Genomic DNA, 16,465 nt, shown 5'->3' with positions numbered 1-16,465 from the left:
TAAAAAATTTATTTTACCAGCACATTTATACATTGCCAATGCACGTCAGTTATTTTTTTTCTTTGCCCTAAGCATCCATATTTACATTTTAAAGCATTTTGTTTTAACAAGTTACATACTACATCATAAAGATTCACAATATATCTTATTGGTTATATTTTACATTATACTTTTTGACTTGAAGTAAAAATTTTTACTTTTCTGTTTGCGAGGGAAACATTTTTGTGATCATACAAATTGTTTTCTCAAATTATTTAAATGTATATTTAAATTATACAATTTAATGCTTCAGTTAATAAGTATAACACGTATACTTTGATGAGCCAAACTAATAAATTCCTCAATTTATTACTTCATCTGAAAAATATTATAAAGTAATTTGATTTGACAGCTTTTAAGTCAACACTTCAAGGTATATAAAAATGAAATAATTTTGTTAAGAATTACTTAAAGTATTTTTCGTGAATACTTACTGACTATAATAAACATTTCTTTCTTAAAGTTCTGTGGGTTTTTTATTTGTTAAGTAAATTTAAAAATAAATGCCAAATATTAGTACCAAATTAAAACATCCGGTAATTTCTTAGAAAACGAAGAAATAATATTCAACAATATATTATGACACTGCACATGTATCGGTATGTTAAACATTATTTGCAATATTAAAATAACAAAATATGTTTCTATCTGTGGCTAGATAAAAAAGCTGGTACCCTCTAGAGTAAAACAACAAACTATTGAGTAAAGTATTAACAAAATTAATACTTTATCATTGTGTTAATTTAATGTGATTTTGAATCAAGTTTTTTTTAAACAATTTTACTTATATGTTTATTTGTGGAATTTGTTAAACCATATGAGTCAAATTTTCCAGTATCTTTATTGTAGGTAACAAATGAGTTTGGTTTATTTATTGGGATTATATAGAAAATAACAAAATTCGTGTTACATACGTTGGGTAGTGATAGACTAGAACATGAGGAGCATAAGTCACCCCATAATTTATGCTCGAAACTGAACCGCTGAAGCACTAGATGTCGCTTTCCAGCAAACATTGTAAACGCGCAGTTCGCTACAGCCGTCGTCATCTGTACTGTGGGTCTCCAACGAGATGGTTGCGTGCGCGAATCAAGAGAAGGCCGACTTGCAGCATATTTGCCGACGGGAATTTCTAGCACTTGTTGTGATTCGGGATTTGTGTAGTTGGAGGTTGTTGAGCTAAATGTTTACCTTGAATATACACAGAAAAAAATTACTTGGACATTAAAAAAAGATTCCTTTGGAAAACAGTTACCCTGAAATATTTTTTTATTACTAAAATAAAGAGATTGTAACTTTGTACAACTCATGGCTATGATTATTTTTGCATATATGAATACTTTTTTTCGAGATAATACTGACTATTTGTTAGAAAATTGGTGCATAATTTTATATATTAATTTATTTTTCATTCAAACGTTATTTTTATACTACTGAAAAAATACAAGCATTTTCAACAATTCGACTTTATTTTGTTTTATAATGGTTAACTGCGCAGTTAAAACAGAAAAGCTATTCAGGGAAAGGTTTAAAATAACTGTAAGAATTGAAAGTGCTGGGTCAACACAAAGCATTTATGCCCAGGTAAAATCCGAAATTAGTATTTCTGCGAAAACTATTTTGTATCGATACAGTCGTTTTAATGTAAATATAAAAAAATTACAGATATCTGTTATTTAACATAATGTCTGTCCCATTAAAAAAAAGTGCAGTGCATAGGTATCCTGACACTCCGTCTCTGACTTGTTTATCATCATATGAAAGCACAGTACGTAAGTAACGCCTTCTAGCGTTTCAACGGTTAAGTTCCGAGCATATATTTTATAGTGATTCGTGCTTGTCTAGTAGTATTCTATACCTCCCCCCTTTTTATCTTCTTTACAACGGTTGAACCATAAAATGTAAAACAATTTGTAAAGGTTGTGCCTAAGGCGAATTCAGTTTCCCTTTAGTAGTACATATTGCAGCGTTCTGACTCTTGCATTTCGATTTATTGTATAGCAGAAATGAGTTGTCCTTTTGGCTTCCATGGCACTGTGATTGGTTTTCCCTCCCGCAATTTGTTTCATAAGAAAAAAAAAATTCGTAACGCATTTGTTATTGTTTATTTGTATTTTTTTTAATCTGTGTGCGTGTCGTTTACACTGCTCTTTTGTTGCTCAGATGTTGTCGCTTTGCTACTTTCTACATAAAAATGTATGCTTAAATATACACAAGCTATCATAGTTAACATTTTGAATACCTCTAGTTTTTTATAAGGAGCTTAACTGTAGATTACGAAAATAAAATATTGAAGCCAACATTTTGACAATTTAAACGACCCACTCTTGCCAATATTTACAAATGAATAGCAATTCTATGGAAAATATTTTACATGCTTATAAAACAGTCGTGTGAAACTAACTGAGGGCAGTTACTCATGGGAGTTATTTTGAGTATATTTTACGATATGTTTTTACATTTAGAGCATGATATTCCTTCTGAAATTATTTGGCAAACATACGTTTGGCCATTGATTTGACCTTAGAAGACTTAGCTGATAGTATATTTAAAAAATTCTTTGAGGTTTATTTTTTACACAAAGAGTACCAGCTATTTTCACAAAATGTTTACAGAGCGTATCAAAAATGCACGTCTATATAACGGTTACACACGCCGTTTATGTATAAGATGCAGAAATGTTAGCTAACATCGGTCCAGAAATGCTTATGTTTATGGCTACAGCCTTCATCGTGAGGAATGAGACAACCTGGATACTTGTCATGTGGAACGTAAAAACTACACATATATATATATATATATATATATATATTTATTTATAAGATGGAGTCACACTATAATGTTGAATCAGAGCGTTTGCTATTTTTTACTCGGGGATTTCTTATAGTTAAATAGTTCACGTGTTATTTTTTGATCAATTAAATTATCGCAATTTTGAAACTGCCAAAATCTTTTGCGGAAGCTTTAGTCGCATAGTATGACACCAGACTTAAGGCTAGTTGTTTATTTTTCCTTAATAGCATTCCATATAACAGGGATCCAGCCCATATCTTTGTAAATGCAAATTACTATAATGATGAAAAGAATCACTTACTCCCCTATATTTACGGACAATTTATAACTTCTCTACATGTTCTGCATATGTACAAACAGGCTTGGCTTTTCTCTTAGGTGGCAATATTCTGTATACTTTGACTTTTACTTAGCTTATATTTTTGCTAAACGTTTGTGGTAACTGTTCTTGAAAAGCACGTATAAACAGTAAGCTTTATTTAATAGTATATATTTTTTTCTATTTTTTTTTATTAGGCTATTCATTTATCTAAAATATATTACACAAAGTATTTACCTACCAGTAAAAAATAACAAAATCATATTAAATATTTACAAGTAGCCTTATAAATAATGATTTTTATATCTTTATGTTTCAAGATGCACAACAGTACATAAATTTACTCTACACAAGTATCAAACTATAACATTTCACCAGTCAACAATACATAACCTTTTTTATCACAGAGGTATCAGTATTATACACAACCGTAACTTCGTAACGGTTAATAATAAGAGAAAAACAAGTACCCGTATAAAGGAATCCCCATGAGGTGATTTAAAGTGTTTTTTTTTTAGTTGAATGTCAGTTCAAATTTTTATTTATTACATGTGTCTTTTTATCACAAAATATTTGTGTAAACTCTTAAATTGCAATAATTTCTCAAATGAACTGACTCCATATTCAACACTTGTCACTTACAAACACATGATAAACTTGAGTTTGTTTACGTATATCGTTTAACATGTTAATCACTGTTCATATGTACGTTGCAAAAATTACGTAAGGATCTACATTCAACACACATTGATAGTTTTAAGTTATTGCTTATGTTTTATAATTGCATGTTATATTAATAATAGCAATTTGTATTGCTTGAAATAATCTCAAAATAATGTATGTCCTTTAAAACCAAAACTTTGCGAAGTTTAAAATAAATTCTTTAGAATTAAATGTCTTTATTTCTGATGAAAAATATTATTTTCCTTTATAAAAAAATAATATTTACATAATTATAAAAAAACACACTTTTTTATAATATATTCATATTCAATAATACTGCACTTACGAACAATTTTAACTTTCATAACAAAACATTGGTTCATTTTCATTTCCTTTTTGGATCATCTAGGAAAAATTCATCATCACAAACAAATCATAAAAAATGTAGTACAGTAATTATTTACTAAAAAAAATTTTTCTTTTGGGTTTCAAAAAATTTCTCCTTTAATTATAAATTAAGTGGTTTGGTTTCATACACTACTTAAAGAAATTTCAATTTGGTATTTGATCTCAGCATTAGGATGAATGAATTAAAAAAAAATATTTAATGTAATATATTAGGATATTGATATTGGAATAAACAATTGGAAATAATAATTATTTCACAAGTTACTTTCCCATTAACACGTTTTATGACTATATATATATTGCCTTTTAGAGCACTACGAAAATGAAAAGTTGTACCCTACATATTCCAGCAAAACAATTTTTTTGTAATTTGACGTCCTCACACTTTAATTTATTGATTTGTTGTTTTTGTGGAAACATTAAAGACTTTAAAAATCATAAAATATTACAAATTAAAAATTTAATAAAACGTTTATAAATTACTTAAATTCTGTAACATTACAAAATATTAGTTTTTAATTTATTAATTTTATCAATTTAAGGCCTACAATTTTAAAAAAAAATACTTTGGATGCGATTACATAAATAATATTAAACCTTAATTTAAAAAAATTCCCACAATGCATCTAAAACATGCTCGATTCAGCTACCCGCATTTAATTACAAACAATTTAACGAAATAGTTTATGATAATGTTAGCTACAAACTTATATTTAGGTTGGGGTACTAAGAAGAGTTTTATTTTAAGATATTTAAATCATTTTTAACCAAAATTTCTCCTATTATGTCCGATTTATTAAGTTTTCTGCCCATTAAAAAGTCGCATTTCATTTATTTGTATTTGTTATATTACAGTTATAAATAATTTTTCATAAATTATAAATGTCTTTTTTAACTGGCTTAAATATTTATTTTTTTAGATTGTTTACTATTTGATCCAAGCGGAAGTAATATAAATTTATTTATATTTGGTTTGAATATATATTAAGAAGTGGCTTACATATATTTGAAATCAAATCACCTTTATAATATGAGTGACTGTTAAAGTAAAGAACATGATTTTATTTTCTGAAACTTGGTATGTATGATGTTTTAAAAGAAAAATAATTTGTACTTAGAGGGACAAACTATCAAAGTAGTAGCTTTTGTATGTGAATATAGAAGTAATGGGTAAAATTGTTTAAGATTAATAAATAAATTTCTCAAATGAAATACAAAATTTACTGTCTTGAATATATCCTGAAATTTTATCAATATTGCCTTTGTTAAGTCGGCGAATGTTTGGAAACACAACATTATATTCAGATTACTTACTAGTCCTCGAAACTTCCTATAATTCTATTAAACACAAGTAAAATAAATTATAATTAAAAGTACAATTACTATTAAAATTAAATTGTGCTTATTTATCGATGGATTGGTAAGAATATTTTAAAAATAGCTTATTTATATTTTTTAATAACCCTAGGTAATTTAATTTTATTTACTTTAACAATAAATTAAATCTATTTACCATGTAAGGGATTCAGTTTATTTCGAAATTCGGTGAAAAGACAAAAAATACTGGTTGGATATCTTAAATAGATGTGAACAATTGGTTTACTATAATATTAATTTTAAATAATTGCGTTCCTTTAAAATAGGTGAAGTTTACCTCGCACAATACTCTCCGAATTAGAAAATATGAAAAAAATGTTTCAATTGACTTTAGTTTGCATTTTATTAGTAGTAGTAGAAATGTGGCCGAGGATGCTATCGCCCTGAGTGGTGCCATCCTGCGAGATGAAAATATTGCAACAAGCTTTCCTTCAACGAGGTGACGGCGAATAAAGCTCTGGAAGTTTCCTCGCCGCGTTGTCACACGGAGAGAAAGAACTATCGCAAAGGCGCCCGAAATAGCCCAGTGTAATCTTGTCCGGCCGACGCCTTGCACAAAGGTGTCTCCTCGCTTTGTGCCGAGCTCGGCGAGGTGATCTTGGTCCACTGCCGCAGCATCCCGGGTGCTGTCTCCCATAAACCCGAGCCTTCCCTCCTCTGCCGATACAGGATCATTCAGATACAAACCGGGAAACGTTTGTACAGATTTATTGGTTATTTACAAAAATACAAACGAAGTGCCTTATAATTCCACACAGTCCCCTTCAACAGAAATACATCGAATAGGAAGCTCTTTGATACCTTCACGAAAAAAAAAAAAAAAAAAATTACGGTTGCCTCAGTAGTCATTTTTGCACGAACTGTTCAAACCGCTGTGTCGTCTTCAAATATTTCCCCTCCTAATAACTCCTTCGCATGGTGACAAGTCTGGACTGTACGATGGGCGCTCAAGCGGTCACCGGACGCTGATAATGACTTTTAAGGTTCAACTTTGTCACGACCATTACCGAAACTCTTCGGCCCAATCGAACTTTTTTGGGTTTTACTCGGTATGGCATCGTCTCTTCACGGTCTCTCCGCGGTTTCTCTCGGTTTCGCACCATCGTTGGCGAGAAAAAAACGAATGATGACGCGTCGCGAATTTGACACTGATGCTGTCACAGCGACACTTCATGACTTGAGTGTGAGTGCCGTGTGCACGCCTACCCCTCTCCTTTCTCTCTCTCCCGCCACCGGTTTCCCGTCTCTAGTCACTGCTCGAGTCGAGTGAACGAAACTCCTGGTTTTATGTTTGAATGACCCTCGTACTTTCAAGGCTTCAAAATAATTTCGTGGACACGTGCAATTGCGGGTTAATACTGGCCATCATTCAAATAAACCTCAAGAATGGATAATAAAGATGGAAACATCAACATGCGAAGAACAAGCCAAATTATACATACGTAGACAGCACAGATAACTTTGTGTAAGGGATTTATTAAGAAAATGTTAAACTCCCCACTGAAAAAGACCAGGCAGTGGCAAAAAAAAACGATAAAAAAACACCTCGGACAACGCAGTTACACACATAACGAACCCGATGATTAAAACAAACAGATAATCTGTTTACTAGACGACGTAAGCACGGATGAACACAACAGGATTCTCATGGCAAAACAGTTACTACGTCATCAGGCACAGATTGATTGCGGAACTGTTAGTTATTCATTAGGGTAGATAAAGTATTATGTAGACAACCAAAAAACAATGAATGGCGACACTGGACTCAGTAGCGATAGTAATCGATAGTAGCCTATTGCTTTTAATTAGAAATTCAATTAACCTTTTGTTTGGATTGTTTTATAGTCTAAATTTATCAGTAACGTTTTAATCAACAGAGAAAAAAAATGTGTTAGTTTTTCTTTGGTTTTATTGACAAAAGTCTTCATGTACTATGTAACCATATTTTTGAAGGATAAAAAAAAATTACAAACAGCCTCTGCTCATCTAGAATTATGTAGCTATATATCAATTAAATTCTTTTTAAATAGGTACAGTAGTGCTTAAGTTTACTTATCACAAAAAAAACTCGCATTATCACTTTATAGCATAAATATTGATGAGAGAAAATTTAAATGGAATTTATTCTTTACAGAAAGAGTCGAATTCAACCGATAATCTTCGGCTGAATGTTTTCCACGAATAAATAACTTGGAAAAACATGCTTACGATTTGTGGTCTTAATTGCTTCCGAAAACTGTTATGCGCCTTTTAAATTAGAGCTGAAAAACTATTTTATTGCAATTACTAGAGAAAATATTTAAGATAAAACTATTGACGTTTTTAATTGAACTAAGTTTCTACAGTCGCTGCAAAATGTTTTGCTGTTACTATATATATATATATATATATATATATATATATATATATATATATATATACTGTAACAATATAAAACGTATTTGATAGAACTATATATATAGTTCTATCAAATCTAGTTCTTATAAATCTAGTTGGCACGGAAGAAAGTTGAATTTTTTTTTTAGCACAAAGTATTAATTTGATTTTAAAAATAGTTTTTTAAATTTAAAAGTTTTCCTCAAATATTTTTACTGTCATGTAACTCGCTCATTAATCAGTAGAATCTCTAGCAAACTGAGTGTTCTTAATGCCAGCCGTTGCATTCATTGTTATAAAATTGACAAAGGTATTTTTTTTCCGAATATTGTGGGGTAAAGGGTAGTTATATTTTATTAAGTTCAACACTGTCCGGAAATTGTGTTCAGTAGAAATAAGTTTTATATTTTTAAAAAAATTAGTTCATCTCATACTCAAAGACTATATCCACCTTGGGAAGCACTACAGACCATGAGTTTCGTAGGTTTTTTAAAACTCTATTTCCTTTATTGCATAATTTTCGCTACACAAAATATTACGATGGTTATTTTCGTTTTTTTTTTATATGCAAGAGTGAATGTGCGAGCGAAATAAGATATGGTTAAATGTGAATGTTTTCATAATATTATTTAATTTATTTATTTGAGTTTTTGTACATTTTGACGCTGTTCCTTCAAAGTATGGATAATATTAATTTATTTCTCGGATAAATTTGGGCTACCATACAAATATTTTGTAAGATTCTAAAAATTTCAAAATACCTCCAGAAACTTGATGAATTCTGTTTTTAAACTTAGCTTTATCGTATCGCGATTGGCAGGATTTTCTTATCGCCTACGTTATTCTTACCTTATACGCATTTTCATACATTATCCTAGCACAGCTTTCCCAAAAAAATAGAGGGAATACAAGTTATACCTATGTAATTTTTTGGTTAAAATGTTTAAATTATTTTTCGTTAAAAATTTTATTTATTGGCTGTTGTAATATTTATCACTAAAAATTTAACGATTGAGCTATGAGCATTATTGAGATATTTCAGTACATTGTCAGAGAGATAGTGGAACAAATAATAGGTTGTACGATTATTTACGAAATATTTATATCATAAATTTTTATGATGGTACAAATTAAAAGAAATATTCCTGCTGTTTTGCATTCTAAAACGATCATGTTTCAAATAGCAAAACCCGCTTTAATTCTGTACAAGTGTCTCTCTCTTTTTTCTTTTTGTGAAAACATAAAATAAATGTCAAATGAGATATTTTATGTGTTACAAAATAAAAAAACGTTTTGCATATATATATATACATACACACACATATACAGGATGTATCAAAATTCATGTTACACTGCTTGAGGGTAGAAAGCTCTTATTATTTGCAACCATTTGTGCCAGTAAACATGTTGCCGGAAACGCGTAGTTAAGCCCCTGTAGCCCCAGAAAGAGTCAGCGTAGGCAACCCGTTGTAGAGTGTTATGCTGTGGATGTGCGGGCGTTCGAGTAGAGAAATACCCTTTTTAATCGTGGCACAGATTTTAATTTCACTCTGAAATCAATCACAGCTTCGGCTTTGTTTCACAACATTGATATTGTTGTATACGTTTTAACAATGTGACAGCCTAAAGCAACGGCTCAAAAACACGCTCATCTAGAGCGACACAGAGGTGGCAACGGCGAATCATGTTTTCACGGATACGCTGGAGCATGTGTGGAGTCGACCTTATGATTTCGAACGCTTCAATGATTCGCTGTGTAAGCTCTTCTACCGTTTCTACTGGCGTAATGTAGATAAGCCCTTTTACGTAACCCCACAGAAAGAAATCTAACGGGGTTAGGTCCGGTGACCTTGGCGGCCATGCGACAGGGCCCGCTCGTCCAATCCATCGGTTTGGAAATGTTTGGTTTAAATACTCTCGCACTTGCAGGGAAAAATGAGGTGGTGCTCCGTCTTTTTGGTACTACATCACACGTCGGACATGCAATGGAACCTCTTCAAGAAGACCTGGTAGTTCGTTCTGAAGGAAGTGGAGGTATCCGGCGCCGGTAAGTCTTGGCGAAAGAAAAAAAAGTCCCGATGAGTACGCCGTCAACAACACCGGCCCACACATTAACTGAAAAACGTTCCTGGCGAGCTGTAACACACGTTGCATGCGGATTGACATCATTCCAAACATGACTGTTGTGCGAATTGAGAATAGCGTCTTGAGTGAACTTGGCTTCATCGCTGAATAAAACTGTTAACTCGGGGTTCCTCAATACTCTTCGAATGTACCAACAAGAAAAGGTCATGCGAAGAGGATAGTCCGCCGGACCCATGTGTTGCACTTTTTGAAGTTGGTACGGGTACAAGAGTTGCTCATGAATAACTTGCCAAACAGCCATTTTGTCAGCGTCCATATCGGAACCTTCTGCCCTTGTGCTTGTATCCGGACTCTCCTCAAATCTCTGAAGTACATCTTCTTTAAAACTGGGAGTACGAACCCTGCGTGGAGCACCAGCATTTGGTCTTGTGACGGCACATGTACCAGTATCACACATTCGCTGAGTAAGTCTTGCAAACATGGTGTGAGCTGGAAACATACGACTCGGATATCGTTCTTCGTACAGACGACGGGTGGCTCGTCCATTTTGTCTAGCTTCCCCGTAAACAAGCAGCATGTCCGCGTACTCACTAAACGTGTACTCCATTGAGCTCCACTAAAACGTCGCCCTTTTCAGAACCACAGCGAAATAAATGACACCACGAGTTTGCTTGTACGACAGAACAGTCAACGACAGACCACCAGTGATATCAGAACACACTGCGACACTGCGATGTCACGCTGCGCAGTGCTATGGCACGGCACGAACGGAAGAAAAGAGGCGAGGGCGCCACCAACGGAAGTAAAAAGGGGCGGGGGTCAGCATTCGACATCGTACAGTCCTCTCGAGCGCTGCCCGGCGTCGTAAACACGTAATTCACCACAGCATCGTCTGTCTCGCACAAACCCCAACAGGTTGCCTACGTTGACTCTTTCTGGGGCTACAGGGGCTTAACTACGTGTTTCCGGCAACATGTTTATTGGCAAAAATGGTTGCAAATAATAAGAGCTTTCTACCCTCAAGTGTTGTAACATGAATTTTGATACATCCTGTATATATACATATATATGTTTTATGCCTCATTTTATAATGTAAATTAAAATTGTCTTACATTTATCCATGCAATTACGAATTTTTAAACAAATTGCATCGGTTTTGTTGTGCCATATTCTGCAAGAAATAATTTAAACTTATATTTAATGTGTGTGGTCAAAAATCTGCGGCACAAAAAATTTAGTAATGAAATATCATCAGGATTTCCAGTCAAGTATTTGACTGATCCTCCTCTATAGCTACTCATTAGCAAAGTAACAAAAAATTTAGCAGAAAGATCCCAAAACCAAAAATGTAATTTAATACGATCAACTTTAAGACCACCTGCTGCGCTGGCTTATAAAATTCCCGTATTAAACAGTGAAAGTTAAATAATCGCAACTACACGTCGACTTCGTGATTTAAATAAAACCCTTTTATTCACGGAGTAAATGAATAAATCTGAAATTTAAATTTCTATGTATAAATTTATTTAAGATATTTTTTCTAAAACATTTCTACATTAAAAAAATATTTTTTAATCTGCATGAATACTAATTAAGGAGTCAAATCACACCAATTTAATTTGGGCACTCTATAAAAACAATACTGCTCAGTAAGCTTCAACCAAATTATAATTGTGTCCAGACATTTGTCGAGAAAACGTGAAAAATAATTGTAAATTTATAAAATTTCACAATTTATTGTTAAGCTATATTTCTTTAATATAATAAGCTACAAAAACTCTCTGTAATGTTGTATTCCAGTACCATTATATTTCAATTTTTTTATTAATTTATCCATATAATAGTTATATTTTTGCTGCTTTTTACGTTTTTAAATACCATTGTGTTCTTATCCATTTTTGGCAAACTTTGATAATTTAAATGAGATAAATAATCTTTTTGATAATTTAAAAAATTAATACTGCAGTCATACATAAAGTATTTTTACTGTAGTAACGAACTGTAAGAAATTTTCGGTGTCGTAGAGGATGAGCTTAATTTTTATTCATTGCTAAGTAAAGTAAAATATTAACAGATAAAATTATTCTCACGCATTGTTTCTTAAGTACGAAATATTAGTTAATTTAATCTTCAATAAAAAAAGACATTAGAGAAAGTTTTACTTATGAAATAAAAAACTTAAAATATTTGAATAACTACACTAAAAAATCCTTTTCAAGATGTTCATTATTTTTGAAGGGAAAATGCGAATTACACAATGGTTTGAAGCATGTAGCAATTATTCATATTAAAAATAATTTTTTTTAGGCCCTTGGAATTATACATTTTATTGCACAGACATTTGAGTATTTTCAAGGATAGACATTGCTATTAATAACATAATAACTGGAGGGGAATAAAATTTGCTAACATGGAATAATAATTGGCAGTCCTTACCTCCCGGAGTCAGTAAGTTAAACTTCAACTTAAAAGAAAATTTCGCAACGAAATAAAATGCACGCTATGTTACGCTAGCACCTCGTGGTGACCTCTGCCGATGGGTCTAAGGTCACCTCTGTAGGACAGTTCAAGGTGACCTCTGTAGAAAGATCCAAGGTGACATCTGCGGTGCGGTCCAAGGTCACCTCTGCGGCACTCTCCAAGGTCACGTCTTCGGCGCGGTCCAAGGTCACCTCTGGGGTGTGGTACAAGGTGACCCCTGCGGCGCGCTCCAAGGTGACCTCCGTGGTGTGGTCCAAGGTCACCTCTGCGGAGCGCTCCAAGGTCACCTCTGCCACCCGGTTCAAGGTCACCTGGCTGGAGGTGCTAACGACCTCTAGCTAAACATATTGCGACGGGGGCTTCCAGCAGCTGAAGCAGCAGGGGAAGAAGCACTGCAGCGTGTTCTTGAACGCCTCCCGGAAGTCGCGGTTGAAGTAGGCGTAGATGAGCGGGTTGAGGGCCGAGTTGAAGTAGCCGATCCAGAAGAGCACTGCCACCACCACCTCCGGGCAGTAGCACGCCTCGCCGCAGAGCGTGGTGATGACGTACCTGCAACATACCCGAGCGTGAAGGTGCAACTGTCGTGGCCGTGGCGAGGGTTCGTAACATCTTAGCTCTGGCTATACGACATTCGGTAGCAGTAGCTTCGTGAATGGAACGGAAATGTGTAACCTCGGTGCTCTATCTGTGGCGGATGGCGCGAACCAGTGATCTCAAAGCCAAGGGGAAACCTTAAAAGTATTACCTGTAAAATTAATTTCAACAACATAGACAGCATTATAATAAAATAAAATTTTGAAAAACCAGGTCTATAGTTGAGTTTTAGTTTTTCAAGTTTTTGTTTTGTTTTTTCGGAACTGTTTCATTAAGAATATAGTTAAAAATTATATACTTAAAATCAAGTTATTTAATAGTCTTCATAGCTACTGCGGCAACGAATTTTAGTGGCGGGTGCCGAAGGTACATTTGATATATTTTTTTTAATTTAACGACTCTTCACAATATTAAAACTTTTCTCGATAAAACTTAACAAACCATGTTGACTTATTTTTAATAGTCTGTCATTACTATTAGTTAAGAGTTATTTATTTAAATTTTAACCCATTAGCTCTCTTGAATAAGTAGTTATGTCACAAATTCTTTTGACATAGTATATTTACTAAGTGTTATAAAATATGTGTAATATGTCACCAAAGTGATTGTTATATCACTTGCGCGACTTCTCACATTCAGTTAACATATAACGATCGATAAAAAAGCTGTTAAAATATTAGTAACAGAATAACAAATGCAAGAGGCGTAAAGAAATAAATTAAATTAGTGGACCTGTCACTGCGGGGAAGGTAATTTTCCCTTGAGATGCTGGAGCTTTTGCCGGCTCTAGTATCCGAGACATGATCCAACAGGTTCACGGAATGGGTGCAAGGATGCCTCTCCGCACCAAGTGACAATCCTCTGCCTCAACGTGGGCACCGTTGTTGGGGGCGAATCGTGGTGACCATGTTGGGATGGGTAGCCTCAACCTCTGGTCATAGCATCGCCTTAACTGAAGAGGACAATGCCGGGCGTAACCCTGCCGCAGTTCATCCTCAATTGCATGTATGGGACCATAAATGGCGAATGGGCTGAATCTGCGGGCAACAGCAGATGCATTTGAAACCTTTCTGGGGGACTCGACTGCCGGACCTCGGCGTTTCGGCCCCAAAGGGCCCCATAGTGAATGGATCAGGCCTATAGTAACGGACGGACCGAGAAAGGCGCCCCTGTGTTCGGGTGCACCCGGGCTTAAAAAAAGAGCTGTAAACTGCTCGACTAGGTGTGATACGTTCCCCCGTTCATTGGTCGGGGGAGGTACCGAGGTAACTACGAGGCCCTCCAGCATACGCACAGTTGGTCGGTTATTTCTAGCCAGGGCTTCCTGCGGTCGCCGCCGGATGAGCTCAGGCACTTCCGGGCCTTAATCGGCTGTAAATCTGCCGGGCCGAGGTACGGCAGGTCGGAGGGTAATCCGAGGAGACGAGGACGTCCAGTTGAGTAACTCTGAAGAGTGGCAGTCGGTTAGCTGCTGCCGAACGGTCTGCGGAATCGACGCCCAGTTGGTGGTAGTACAGGAAGATTCCGTGAAAGATTGAATGGTGTCCCGCTGAGGTTTCCTCCAAGGCCCTAGATTCTGATTGGGTAGGACTCGTACTTGGTAGTGGTGCTCCGATCGCTTAGAGCAGGCTCCAAGGGTTCCCTAGCCTGATGCGGAGTCGACGTGGTGAGCGACGACACAGCTCCGGTACTAGCCTGGATAGCAAACAGAGGTTGGATAGGCCTCCACCAAACCACAGGTTAACTGGGTGTTTTGAGTGGTCCCAGTGTGGTGTGGGAGGTCGGGGAAGGCGCCAGCAGTGCTGATAAAGTCTTAGTGCTCAGGACACAGCCAACTGTCTGGTTAGCTGAGTGCGGTAGAGGGGCTCAGGCGGTATCTAAGCTGGTTTGGTAGTCCTAGCCGCTGGTGGGTGCCAAAGCTCTAACACCCTCCCGATCAACAACAGGGAGCGATCCCTCACAGTTCTGTTTATTTATATCTCCGGAATGTTTAATCAAGAGAACTGGAAGATACTCCCACCTTACCCTAATAGGGCGTTTATGTGGGAGGGGAACGCGAGTATGCCGGCCGTAAGGTCGAAATAATATGCTGAGAAGACAATGACTATTCGATAGAAACTTCTGTCCTCTGCCTCTCACCAACAGTTGGTCAATCAATTTTCGAGCTCCATGTGGTTACAATAATTCTTGACATAATGTCAAGAAAAACTTTTTGACTGCTTAAGACATCTCTAACAATGCCAATGGAGACTATACCGCTATAGTGAATTACAGTTAACATTGAGCACTTTTGAATGTTTGCTAGGTGTCTTTCTTCACCTTAAAATAAATTTTAATATGAAACCGTATATTCTAATATGTTTTTGTTTATAACAGGTATTAGATGGTGCAGGTTTAAGTTAGATTTGGTTAAATTTATACGAATACCTTTTAGAAGCAAACTCAATAGGTTCAAGTTGGCTAAAATGGACTATGAAGAATTTTCCCGAAATTCTTGGGAAATACATTAGAGGATGATACAAGACGGAAATACACGTACATGCGATGTGTGTTACCATACAGTGTGACATATGAGGCAAACAGGTGTAGCGCTAGAGAACGCATTCCAGCAAATATACGAACGCTCGGTTCGCCGCAGCCGTCTTCATCAGTACTGTGGATCTCCAACGAGAAGGGTGCGCACACGAACCAAGAGAAGGTAGACTTGCATCACACGCGCTGGCTTGCGCACAGACTGTACCGATAAAGATTACAAACAAGGCGCGCGTGAATCTTGAGTCTCTGTTGGCGGCCGCATATACGTGAACGTGTTTTAATAAAGGATTTTCGTTGTGAGAATTTTTCAAACAAAGTGATTCTCTTAAATGTACAGCTGTACTCTCATTCCGTACCTGTCTGCCTTGTTCGTCATGATTTCGTTACACAGAACTTCATCGGCTTTCAGGGTACATTTTTGATGTGCAACATCTTAGCTCTCGTAACATGGCATTTGGTGGGAGTAATTTCGCGAATGCGACGGAAATCAAGGAACGGAAATGTGTAGCAAATATGGTGCTGCCATCTATGGTGGATGACCTGGACCAAAGTTCACAAAGACAAAGGAAAACCTTTCATCGGTGTAGCAGCTCCGGCAGTGAATTCTTGAGTCGGGTGCGGAGACTACATACGATTCGTATAAAGAAATTTAGTTTAAAACACAGTTTGTGTATGTTTATCACGCTCGGGGAATTTATTAAAAAGAATTCTTCGTTAATTTCTTAACGTAGTTTCGTATTATAAGTTTATTATAGTGACGTGAGAACGCATGAATTTGCTAGTTACCGAGGTTAT

Source organism: Bacillus rossius, chromosome 15 (genome assembly GCF_032445375.1).
Source record: "Bacillus rossius redtenbacheri isolate Brsri chromosome 15, Brsri_v3, whole genome shotgun sequence".
Taxonomy (NCBI): domain Eukaryota; kingdom Metazoa; phylum Arthropoda; class Insecta; order Phasmatodea; family Bacillidae; genus Bacillus; species Bacillus rossius.
Note: the sequence above shows the minus strand (reverse complement) of the source record.